The sequence below is a fragment of the Sciurus carolinensis genome, chromosome 10 (assembly GCF_902686445.1).
Source record: "Sciurus carolinensis chromosome 10, mSciCar1.2, whole genome shotgun sequence".
NCBI lineage: Eukaryota > Metazoa > Chordata > Mammalia > Rodentia > Sciuridae > Sciurus > Sciurus carolinensis.
Genome location: NC_062222.1, coordinates 69,408,143 through 69,419,631, shown reverse-complemented (window position 1 = coordinate 69,419,631; position 11,489 = coordinate 69,408,143). Strand labels below are relative to the sequence as shown.

The 11,489-nt window shown below is 39.7% G+C and overlaps 1 protein-coding gene across 2 annotated transcripts in view; it reads left to right on the top strand.

The window, feature by feature from the left end:
* The first annotated feature begins 2,903 nt into the window (after positions 1 to 2,903).
* Aff1 (ALF transcription elongation factor 1) overlaps positions 2,904 to 11,489 on the top strand; it is a 181,764-nt gene continuing 173,178 nt past the window's right edge. For both annotated transcript variants that reach the window (XM_047566158.1, XM_047566157.1), the window contains exon 1: positions 2,904 to 3,136. The gene's annotated coding sequence lies outside the window, so the exon portion shown is untranslated. The remainder of the gene's footprint in view (positions 3,137 to 11,489) is intronic.

Below are 11,489 nucleotides of genomic sequence, written 5' to 3'. Positions count from 1 at the left end.
CAGCTTATGAGCTCCTCTAAGTCCCAGGGGGTTTTCTTGTTTATTTTACAATCTTCAGTAAAATCATAGTTAAAAATTGTTAGGAAACATCCCAGGAGTCTCACATGAAGTACCAGCAAAAAGAATCATCACTGAATTAAAAGGAAGAATTTTTTTTTCATTACTGCTAAAAAAGAAAAACAAACAAAAAACTAAAAACCAAACAGACAAGCTTCACCTTAGCAGAAATATAATCAGCAATAAATTTATGTGTGTGACTAGGTTGTCAAGGTCAAGAAAAAACAAGAATTTTACTGACTATGCTAAAAATGTAATTGAAGGATTCCTATAGTGAAGATGAAGAGTAGATAATGAAGCTAAGTATCTGCAGCTCTGTTGCATATTTGCTTTTCTTTCATTTGTCATAAATTTAAAAATTTAGATACAGTGTAACTACCTTTAAAAATACCCTGCTTATGAACCATTTATATAATATGATCTGGAGAAAAGTAAGTTTTTAAAATAAACTCTCTGGAACCAGGTGCAATGGCTCAGGTCTGTAATCCCAGCTACTCAGGAGACTGAGGCAGGAGGATGCAAGTTCCAGGACAAACTGAGTAACTTAACAAGACCCTCCACAACTTAAGAGAGACCCTGTCTTAAAACAAAATTTTTAAAAGGACTGGTAGCTCAGTGGTAAAATGCTTCCTTGGAATGGCTCTCCTGCTTTTATAATTTTTTTTATTTTTATTTTTTTATGCTGCAGGTTGGAGATCAAATCCAGGATGTCAAATGCAAGTTAGGCACACCTCCAATCCCTGCTTTTTCTTTATTTATTATGAGAAAATTAATTTTTGTTCATTTTTAAATAAACTGTCACCATTCAGGAAGCAAATCAATAAAAGTGCATTGGAATTGCTCATTTACTTGCTTGTTCCCCCATACTGGAATCTGATGTAAACAGTTCTACCTTTGTCACTGATGTGGCACATCACTTGGCACATTGCCTTAAGAATATTCATATAAAGCTATTAGCAGTTGTGCGTGCATGTAGCCCTTGTTACTTGGGAGGCTGAGGCCAGTGGGTAGCTTGAGTCCAGGAGTTTAAGACCTGTCTGGGCAACATAGAGAGACCCAGTCTCAAAAAAAAAAAAAAAAAGTATATTCATATAAGTGGAAGCAACCACACTCTGAACCAAAGTTGCATCTTCAACAAAATTTGCAACTCCACAGGCAGGAAGAAAATATTATCAAACTTCCAACTTCCATTTTAATATCAATATAATTTCCTTCCTTTCTCTCAAACTTCTCTCTTTTTTTCCCCCCTTTTAAGAGTTGGGCGTCTCAGTGTGTTGCCCAGATTGGCCCCAAACTCCTGGGCTCAACCAATCCTTCTGCCTCAGCTGGGACCACAAGCACATGGCACTGTGTCTAGCTCATTTTCTATATTCAGTACAGTACAGTACTATTGAAAAAGCACTATAGACCATATTATGGAATGATGTAGAAAGAAGAAAGGAAAACATTTTAAATAGAAGTAGTGAAAATTTTGAGATTATAGAATATTACTATGCTTCTATATATTTTACAATGAAATGCATTAGTTATATGGCAAAAGGTTAAAATATTTGTTATTGATAAGAATAGATATAAACCTGTTAGAAAACTGTAAGAACTTTACAAACACTCATCTGTTAGAGGTGACTCCTGTCCCACCCTGCTCAGAGATGACCTCCAATGTTTTCAACTTAAGACACCACCAAATTTCATCAGGGATACCTTAACTAGTTTAGCTGTTAAGATAAATTAAACCAGTCTCACTATGGGGGCATAGGGAGCAAAGGGAAAACAATCTATGGGAAATTAAGTGAAGTATCCCAGGGTTTCCTTTGGAAATGCAAAATTATGTTTTCAAGTATGTGAACAATGAAGGACTCATGAAGGGCAAAGCAATAGTTACCCTCCTCCCACCTCCAAAGAAAATAGGAAAGAACACAGAGTGCATGGAGGGATTTATTTTTCATACATATATTAATTCACATTATATATTTTATTACATTTAAGTAAGGTGATTTTCTTCATCCAAATGATTTCACTCATTTAAATCATTAAGCTGTGGGGCGGGGGGAGCAGCTAATCATTTGATGTAATCTTTTCTCATCTCTTTTAGGGAGGAAGATGAGATGAAGCAAAGACCGCTTTTGCTTTACTTGGTTATGTTCATAGCAGGAATTGGCAGCAACTTACCTAAACTTCAAGTTTTCCTTTCTTCCTTTGGGTCTATTTGCCAAATACCCCTATGCCCATTAGAATTTCCTGGGGATGGGTTAGTGGAGGATGGATTCAGTTTCCCACACCAACTTGTGACATTGAGCACAGTATTTATTTTTCAGCACTTCGCTGTCATTATTTGGGAAATGGGAACAATATATCTGTTTTATAAGGTTGTTGGGAAGATGAAACGGGCCCGTGTGTGAAAAGCCTTTTTAAGTTGTAAAACGCTCCCCAGATGTTAGTTATTATCTCCTTTAAAGGGCACAGAATCTGTTCCAATTGTATAGAAGATTGCAAAAAGCCTCCTTGACACTTTTAGTCAGAACTTGACCCTGAGCTTAATCTAGCTGTCAAACCAGGGTTCTTGTGTCCCACAAGAGCCTGGGGCAGGGTCACCCACGCAGTTGGTGCGGTCACTGCAGTGTTCCATCCGGAGCTGCAATTTCCCCACGATCCTCCCACCAGTCTCTTGGGTAGAGCCGCGACGTTCCTCGCCATTTGGGTGGCGCCAGCTAGAGGGCGTGGGCCGGGGAGGAGCAGGGTACCGCAGCTCCTGGGATAAGGGGCGGGGCGGGGCCTCCCGCGGAGGGCGTGGTCTCGGCCTCCCTGCCTTCCTGGGGCTGCCGGCTCGCGGATCTGGCTAGCGAGCAAGCAGACTATCGCGCGCGGCCCCTGCGCACTCGGCCGTCTTCTGTGCGCATCTCGGTCGGAGCTGCTTCCTTGCCTCCGCTGCTCCGGAGCCAACCCCTGCGCTCGCGGCTGCTCAGCCCGGGTAGGACGAGCTCTCCTGGGCTGTCTACACCCGCGCCCCTTCCCTCCGCACAGGTCAGGGGAGGTGACGAGGGTGCCTGACCTGGGACGCGAGAAAGAAGGGGTCTGAAAGGTAAGCGGAGCCCGGCGTCCCCGGGGCCCGAAAACCCATTGACCCCAAAAGCCGCAGCCATGGACTAACTCGGAAGCAGAGACGCTCGCTGCCTCACTGCCTACTTCCCAGCACCGTGACTCAAGTCCCTGGCGTTCCCACTTTTCCGGTGGAACCCTTCGGGGTGAACGGGTGAAGGAAACGCAACCCTCGCACATCTTGTTGCAAATCCGCAAGCAGGTAGCGTCCAGGAAAAACTGGATGGGGACTTAGGAAGAAACCCGTTCACCTTCCTCATCGTCCACAAATCCAACATCTGCTCTTGCTCCCCGAGTCTTGCGGAAGGTTGTCCCGTTGTTGGAACTTGGTCCCTTAGTTGCGTAATAGACGAGTCCCAGAAGTTTCTCAGGGAGTAAAAGCGAGGCTCTTCTCTTTTCCACTTCGAAACCCCTCCCCCATGCATCTGGTAGGGAGAGATTAGTGGTACCGATTCCATCAAATTGTGATTAAGGGGGAGGCGTGGGTCGGTGGGCTGCACCCTCTAGAAAGCGATGGGGAAAGTTGGAGGCATCTTCTGAGACTGACTTCCGGGGGCAGAGGGAGACTGCGTCTTAAGAATATGGGACTGGTTAATTTCTCTTGATTTTTTTCCATCAAGTGTCTGATCCTCTGTGACTGTCGCACTGCTTGCCCTCCGACGGCTCAAGCGCCGAAATCCGCGAAGGCGGGGGGGGGGGGGGGGGGAGAGGAATTGAGCGCTGTGTGAATCATACCTTACCTTAATGGTAGTTACATTAATGCTGTGAGACCTTCGAGCGTCTCAATTCTCCCCCCTCCCAACCCCCAAATTCCTTTGCAAATCTTAGAAAGACCCCTTGGCTTTGTAGGTTGGAGATGTGTCCTAATCTTCAGTCTCTGTTGGGGGAAAGTCCTTGCTGCTGCTGATTGGATTCGCCTTGTTTTGTTATGTTTTCCTTTAAGGGTAGGGCGAGGGTGATTTTAATCCTGTTGGTGCAGGATGGTGGCGGGGGTGGGGTGGGGTATTATTGACATACTGCCGTGGAACCAGACAGATTTAAAACCTTCAGTGAGAAACCGTAAATTTAAGTCGAAAACCCAGTGTTCTCTGGGACGGTCGCGAAGTGAGAAGAGCTCAGTAATGGAGGCACAGAAACATCAGGCAGAGGAGTCAGAGAGGTATGGGGATTTTGCTTGTGCAAGATTATTTTAGAGCAAGGTCATGCAGAACGCCTAGAACATAGCAGGATACCTGTCTTCTATCTACAAGGTGTCAGACTCCCCAGAATAGAGGCACAAAAAAGGAAAATGATCTTTGGACTCAAGAGTCAAGTTCTCTGAGGCTTAAGAACCTAGGCATGGCCCTGTTTCAATATTTACTTCCTCTGTCTAATGTATTTCCTCAGCTTGCCTTTCATCTTTAGTGGAAAGGATTCCTTGAGTGGATATTCTGGAAATAGATTCATAGGAGAATTGAAAGTTCTGGATGGTTCGCCTTCTTTAATTTAAAGGTATTGTCTCTTGCCAGTGTTCAAAAGTGTTGTATTTGAAGATAAGTATACAGAAAAGGAATGGAGGGAACTAAAGGATAATGATCCCAGGAGACAAACAGAATTCAAGAGAATAGATAAGTAGTAATTAAAACTAGGAAAACCCCATTTGTATTTAGCTATTTTTAAGGAATGAAAGAACCACGGAAAGAAACTGGGATAGATTTGATCTCTGTGAGGCAAAAAGGGATTAAAGAATGGGACTTTGGGGGAGAAAATAAGTTTAGGGACTTTTCATTTTTCAAATATAACTTACATGGACAATGAGGCTGGTGATCATGTGGGACTTGCAGATATATTGCTTTGAATTCTTTGCTTCTTATCTTGATAAAAAGCATATTATGACATGTTAGAGCTAATATGTCTTATCCATTCACTGTAGCAATTGAATTTCCATTGTTAGTATCTATCATTTAACTCTTCAACTTTACAAATATACAATTTTGACAAATCATAATGTATTCAATTAGAATACAAAGGTAACACAAAGATTAAGAAAAATGACAAAATCAAGTCTAGATTATTTTAAACATGGTTTTCTTCTGCAGTATGCAGAACATGCGTACCTTTTTTGCCACCAGAAGTCACTGTTCCACTATGCGGGCAGTCAGACCATATCAAAACTGGCTGTCTCTCCCATTTCCTATTTGGTTTAACTGAATTTTGTAAATTGTTGGTTGAGCCAACAGTTACTTTTTCAATTGGCTAAGATACTTGCTTAATTTGTGTTTGAATTAAATTTGGAAAAGAGACTTTTCAATTCAGGTGTATATATGAATTGCATTTTTATTAGACACCTCTACAGATTTTGGCCATGTATTTGTTCAAAGCTACTTATTGTCTTGGGAGTAGAAAAAAATGAGTGGTGAAAAAAATAAAAAGCTTAGAGAAACAAACTTTCCTAGCATTCACAGGGCCCTAGGTTCAATTCTCAGTGTAGGAAAGAAAGAAAGAGAGGCAAACTTGTTTTCAATGTTTTTTGAAAAGCAAGTAGAAAGAATTTCATGCTCAGCTCTGTAATGTATGTTTTCATTGAACAAATTTGCACAATCCTTTTAACATTAGTTGAATTATATCTTGAGATTGCCTTATACTTTCACTTTTTAAAAGTTAAAGTTAATTTATAGATATTTGGATAGTTATAAGACATACTGGGATGATATACCATGAAGATGTCTCTTTTAAGGTATGGCAACATGACTGGATTTTGTCCTTACTATTGAAGTCCCACATAAAAAGCTGTCTTGGTACTGAACTCATGTGTATGGTAGATATATCTGTTGAAGATAAAAGCCCGAAGTTCCCCTATTATAAAGCTCTGGACTGTTGACTCATTTTTCAGGAGATTGAGAAAGTATGTTAGAACACAAATTTAGGAACTGCATTTACCATAAGTACACAAAAGTTTTGGAAATAAGTCATATTTTCCTCATTAAAATATAAATTCAACCATGGTTTCTCTTCCCAAATGATATTTAATTGGCAATGACTTTTTAATAGTCTCTCTTTTATACACAATAGGAATTTATTTAATATGGAGATTTGAATCTCAGAATTTATTAAAATAGATTACATAAAATATAGGTTATATAAACCCTATAATCTGATAATGAAAATTCTATCACAGTGTAGAAGTAAATGTAAAATATATGGTCCTTTGTAGGTACACATCCTTTGTTAGTAATTAACTGTTTATATGTGTACAACAGATTGTTATAGATATTATGAGGCACTAAGGCCATCAGGGTTGCTAATAGGAGTTTCTGTCTTATGCCTTAGGACAGAACTCCTTTAGTAGTATTCTCCAGGGCAAGAAAATCAGCTGATTTTCTTAAATTATCTGGCCCATTTTAAACATGACTAAGGATTTCTTGTTAGAATGACTTTTTCCTATTAGATGACTGAGATTATTGTAGCAAGTAGAGCCTGAAGAACAATTATATCATTAATAAAATATCTCATATTCATTCCTGATATGTCATGAGTACTGAGCGTCTTCTTTGTGACTAACAGTACTCTGAGCATTGGAGAAATTCTGATAGTACCATGATCAAGAAAGAGCAAGGACTCAGGCAGGTAGAGCATAAATTTCAAAGCACTTCAGTGTTTACTTCACTTCAGCTTTCCTGTGACATATCATTTAAGCCTAATTGTAACTCTGAAGTTGAAGCTCATTTTCCATTTTAAAATCAGGAAATTGAGTTGAAGTTAAGTTACTTGACTCTGTGACTCAAAGCCTGGTGCCCTTTCTACCATGGTACACTATGTTGGCTATGTTGATATGTGGTTTCCTGTTTTTCAAGAATTACAGCTTGACTTTAAAATATAAATAGTTTCTCCTTGGTTAAGTAATTCTTTCTGATCATTATGAGAATGAAAAATGTATTTTTTATTTTGCATTCTGGATATATATTTGTACTTCCAAAGGAAAATATTATGCAAATCTATTTAACAGACATATGAGATAGATAGATAGATAGATAGATAGATAGATAGATAGATTTTTTTCACTGAACATTCTTACCTTCCTAAAAATTAAACACAAACACAGGGCCTTACAAACTGGCTCCCTCAGTGCAAGAAATTCATTAATCTTATAAAAGCTCAGATTATAGACTTTAAAGAGCACATCCCTGTGTAAATCAGATATTTTCATACCATTTCCTTCAATCTTATAGTGACATGTGCAGTGTACATTAGAATATTCTGGAAGGCTTCTTAAAACACAGATGTGCCCTGCCACCACCAGAGTTTCTGATTCAGTATGTCTGGGGCAGAGCCCAGGAATTTGCATTTGTATCATATTCTCAGGTGCTATGCCTGCTGCTATTTCTGAAACCACACTTTGAGCATCACTACAATATAGAGAGTATACTATAGTATAGAGAGTTTAAAAGCATGGTTTTCTGAATGGACAGCTTGAATTTTAATTTTTGACATGCTACTTGCTAGCTGTCAGAATTTAGGCAAATTACTTCTCATCAAGAACTGTGAAGGCTAAAGTTTTACCCTACTTGCAAGTAAGCAAGTTAACCTGCCACAGTTTTGAGAACTTCTTGGTTAAAGAGGAATGACTTTGTCACTCAGATTATCTATAGCCAGAGGATCAACAAGTTTTTACAGTGGTTTCCTTCACTGGGGTATTGCATTATAGGAAAGGAACTCCTAGCCTAGAAAATCCCATCTTTTATAATTGGCAATAAGTATGTCTCCCTATTCCAGAGGCAGATACCTTGATTGTGCCATATAGTAAACATACTGCACTTTGCTCTAGGAGACACTATTTTCCAGGGCTGTACAAGTATCCTGTTAAAGAGAGTTTATTCCAAGAAATTTCTTCAATGTCTTCAAATTTTAAAATGGGTATAATGCATTGTATGATATTTTACCAACCTATGAGAAATGAGGTCAAGAAATTTCCTACTAATATTCATGTGCTTTTCTTTGTTTCTCAGCTACTTCATGGTTACCCAGAACCAAGTGACTAATCTTGCAAAGTGGGAACAACATGTCACTTTACTTCTGAACCATTTAACTAGTTCCCCTGCCTCACTGACATTGAGGATTGAACAGGCCTTGTACATACAAGGCAAGCGGTGTAACACTGAACTACATCCCCAGCCCTTTAAATGACTGTCATAGGATCTTCCAACAGGTTGAGTTCTCAGTGTGGAACAAATCTCCCCTCCTTCCTCCCTACCCCAACACATCAATGTGTAATAGACATAGGAACATGGAATAAACCTTTGTTCTATCAAGCTCCAGAGATTTGCATTTATAGCATACCCTAGACTATTCTCACTACATTCCAGTGTCCACAGGGCCTATGTACATAGGAAAGTTAATGGTCGTTCATTCAAAAAATATAGGCTCTAGGGATATATGTGTAAAAGTTGGATATGGAAGCTGTGTGCAGGGGTGCACACCTGTAACCTCAGCTGCTCAAGACACTGAGGCAGGAGGATTGAAAGTTTGAGGCTAGCCTGGGTAATTTAGTGAGACCCTATCTAAAAATGATAAAGAAAAAAAGAAGAAGAAAAGAGCTGGGATATAGCTCAGTGGGTCAACACTGTTGTTTTTCTACATAATATCCATTTTGTTTCTTTCATTGTTAAGGTAATCTTAATTTTGTATGGTACCATATTTATTCAGCCTTAGATGATTGATCATTTTTGCTCTCAGTCAATAATGATTTGTATCCTGATTTCCTGCTTCCTTTGAAGCTAGAAAATACCAGATTACCTAGTTCTGTTTTTTTAATTTCCAAGGTTTTTTCAAGACAGGGTCTTGCATTGTTGCTCAGCCTGCTCTTGAACTCATGAGCTCACATAGTCCTGCCTCAGCCTCAGGATTAGCTAGGACTTCAGATGTTGTTTTAGTCAGATTTTTTGCTGCTGTGAACAAAAGACCTGACAAGAACAATCAGAAAAGAAAACAATTATTTGGGGGATCATGATTTCACAGATCTTAGTCCCTGGATGGCCGGCTCCATTGCTCAGGGACTGAGATAAGGCACATCATGGTGGAGGAAAGCAGGTCAGGACATGACTACCAAGAATCAGAGTGAATGTTCTGTACTTTAGAGACAAAATACATACCCCACAAGAATGCCCCCAATGACCCACCTCCTCCAGCCATATCCTACTTGTCTGCAGTTGTCACCAAGTTAATCCCTATCAGGGGATTAATGCACTGATTAGGTTAGATTTCTTATAACCGCATCAGTTCATCTAAATTCTCTTGCACTGTCTCACACATGAGCTTTTGGCAGACCCCTCATACCTAAACCATAACAGATGTACATCACCATGGCCATTTGGGTAGCCAAGGGTTTGGGGAAGAGCTTTTCTTTCCTGATAAAAGGAAACAAATATGGATAACACAGCCACACACCTCCCTTCTTTTCTTTTTTTTTTTTTTTTTTTTTTTTTTTTTTTTTTTGCCTTGTATGTGAATGAGATTTCTGAATGGCAGCAGTCTTTTGTACCTTAGATGACAGGCAAGCAGATGAAATGGCAGAGCAGAAAGAACCACAGTACACAATGCTGTCATTGATTGGCTAAAAGTACACCAGGAGCCACCCTCTTATAATTTGCTATAGGAGAAACCTAAACTTGTATTAAACTGTTGTTACCTGCAGCCAAACACATTCCCAACCCACACAGTGGATATAGTGGAAGGGAGAGTTGGTTGGTGGGGAAGTGTGGTTGAAGTTACATTCCAGGGCTACATTAGGTTCAATAATCTAGGAAGGCCTCTCTGAGAATGTGTCTTTGAAATGAGAACCAAGTGGTGAGAGAGGAAGTCAACAAAATATGGAATGTATACTGAGTGTATATGAGTGTATATGAGTGTGGGCAGCACCAGAATCCCACTGAATGGGCTTTGAAGTTATTTTAGTCAGTTTTTTCACTGCTGTGACAAAAAGACCTGACAAGAACAACTAGAGGAGGAAAAGTTTATTTGGGGGCTCATAATTTCAGAGATCTCAGTCCATAGATGGCCAATGCCATTTCCTTATCCTGAGGTGAGACAGAACATCATGGCAGAAGAGTGTAGTAGAGGAAAGCAGCTAAGGACATGGCACCAGGAAGCAGAGAAAGAGAATGTTCCCCTCACCACAGACAAAATGTAAACCCCCAAGGAACACCCCCAGTGACACACCTCTTCCAGCCACACCCTCCATGCCTACATTACCACCCAGTTAATCCATTGAAGTGGATAAATGCACTGATTTAGATCAGTGCTCTCAGCCCAATCATTTCACCTCTAAACTTTCTTGCATTGTTTCACACATGAGCTTTTGGGGGGACATCTCCATATCTAAACCATAACAGAAATGAAAAAGTCATCGTTGGGGGAAATTGGTTTCCATTATAGATTTCTAAGTTTGTGTGGTCTATGTAGTATAGGAGAGCTGGAGGATCTGTAAGTGGTTAAGTCAGTTTGAGATCTTGGGAGATTACAATCTGCTTGGGGTAGAATTCTGGAGAATGAGACTAAAACAGAATGTATGACTCATGACTCACCCTGACACATTGCCTGTTACCAAGAGAATGTTATTTATGGAAGGTATGTTTGGATAAAAGGGAAGTAGAGAATACCAGAAACTGACCAGTCCTAGAGTTCTCTGGCCCCTGGACAGAGTAGTTTTCCTCATTCTACTTTGGAAACTAGGTCATGGTTATGGAACTTTGAGACCTACCTAGCTAGCTCTGTTTATCCCATTGAAAGCTTTACTGGTGTATGGAATCTCCTGGGCATGTGATTTGGTTGGCTAAAAATAGCTAGAACAACAACAACCATTTATTGAGTACTTTCCATGAGCCAGTCATTGTGCTACAAAATTTACAAACATTATTTTATGAAAACCAACACGAACCCCATGAAGTCCCATAAACTGATGAGAAAGCTGAAACCTTAGTGAAGAATAATAATTTTCTGACATCCTGAGTTGCAAATCAGTTTTTTACCAGCATGTCATAAAGATTCCTGAGAGTAGGCTTCACAGAACATACTAGATTTTGGAAGTACTTAATGACCTAGGGCAGAATATTTGACAACAGTATCCTGAATCTTTTTTTTTTTTTTTGTATTCTCCCTTCTTTTTCTTTCCTTTTGTTTATTTATGTATGTCATGTGAGTCTTTATTGTACATATATATGTGTATGTATATACATACAAAATACTTTGTTATATACTTTGTTTTACCTGCTGTTTTGGAAGGAAAAGCAGTTTGGTGCACATGATGTTTTAATTTCCAAGCAAATTTGTACTGCACAGGGGTAAAAGGATGACAGAAGGGT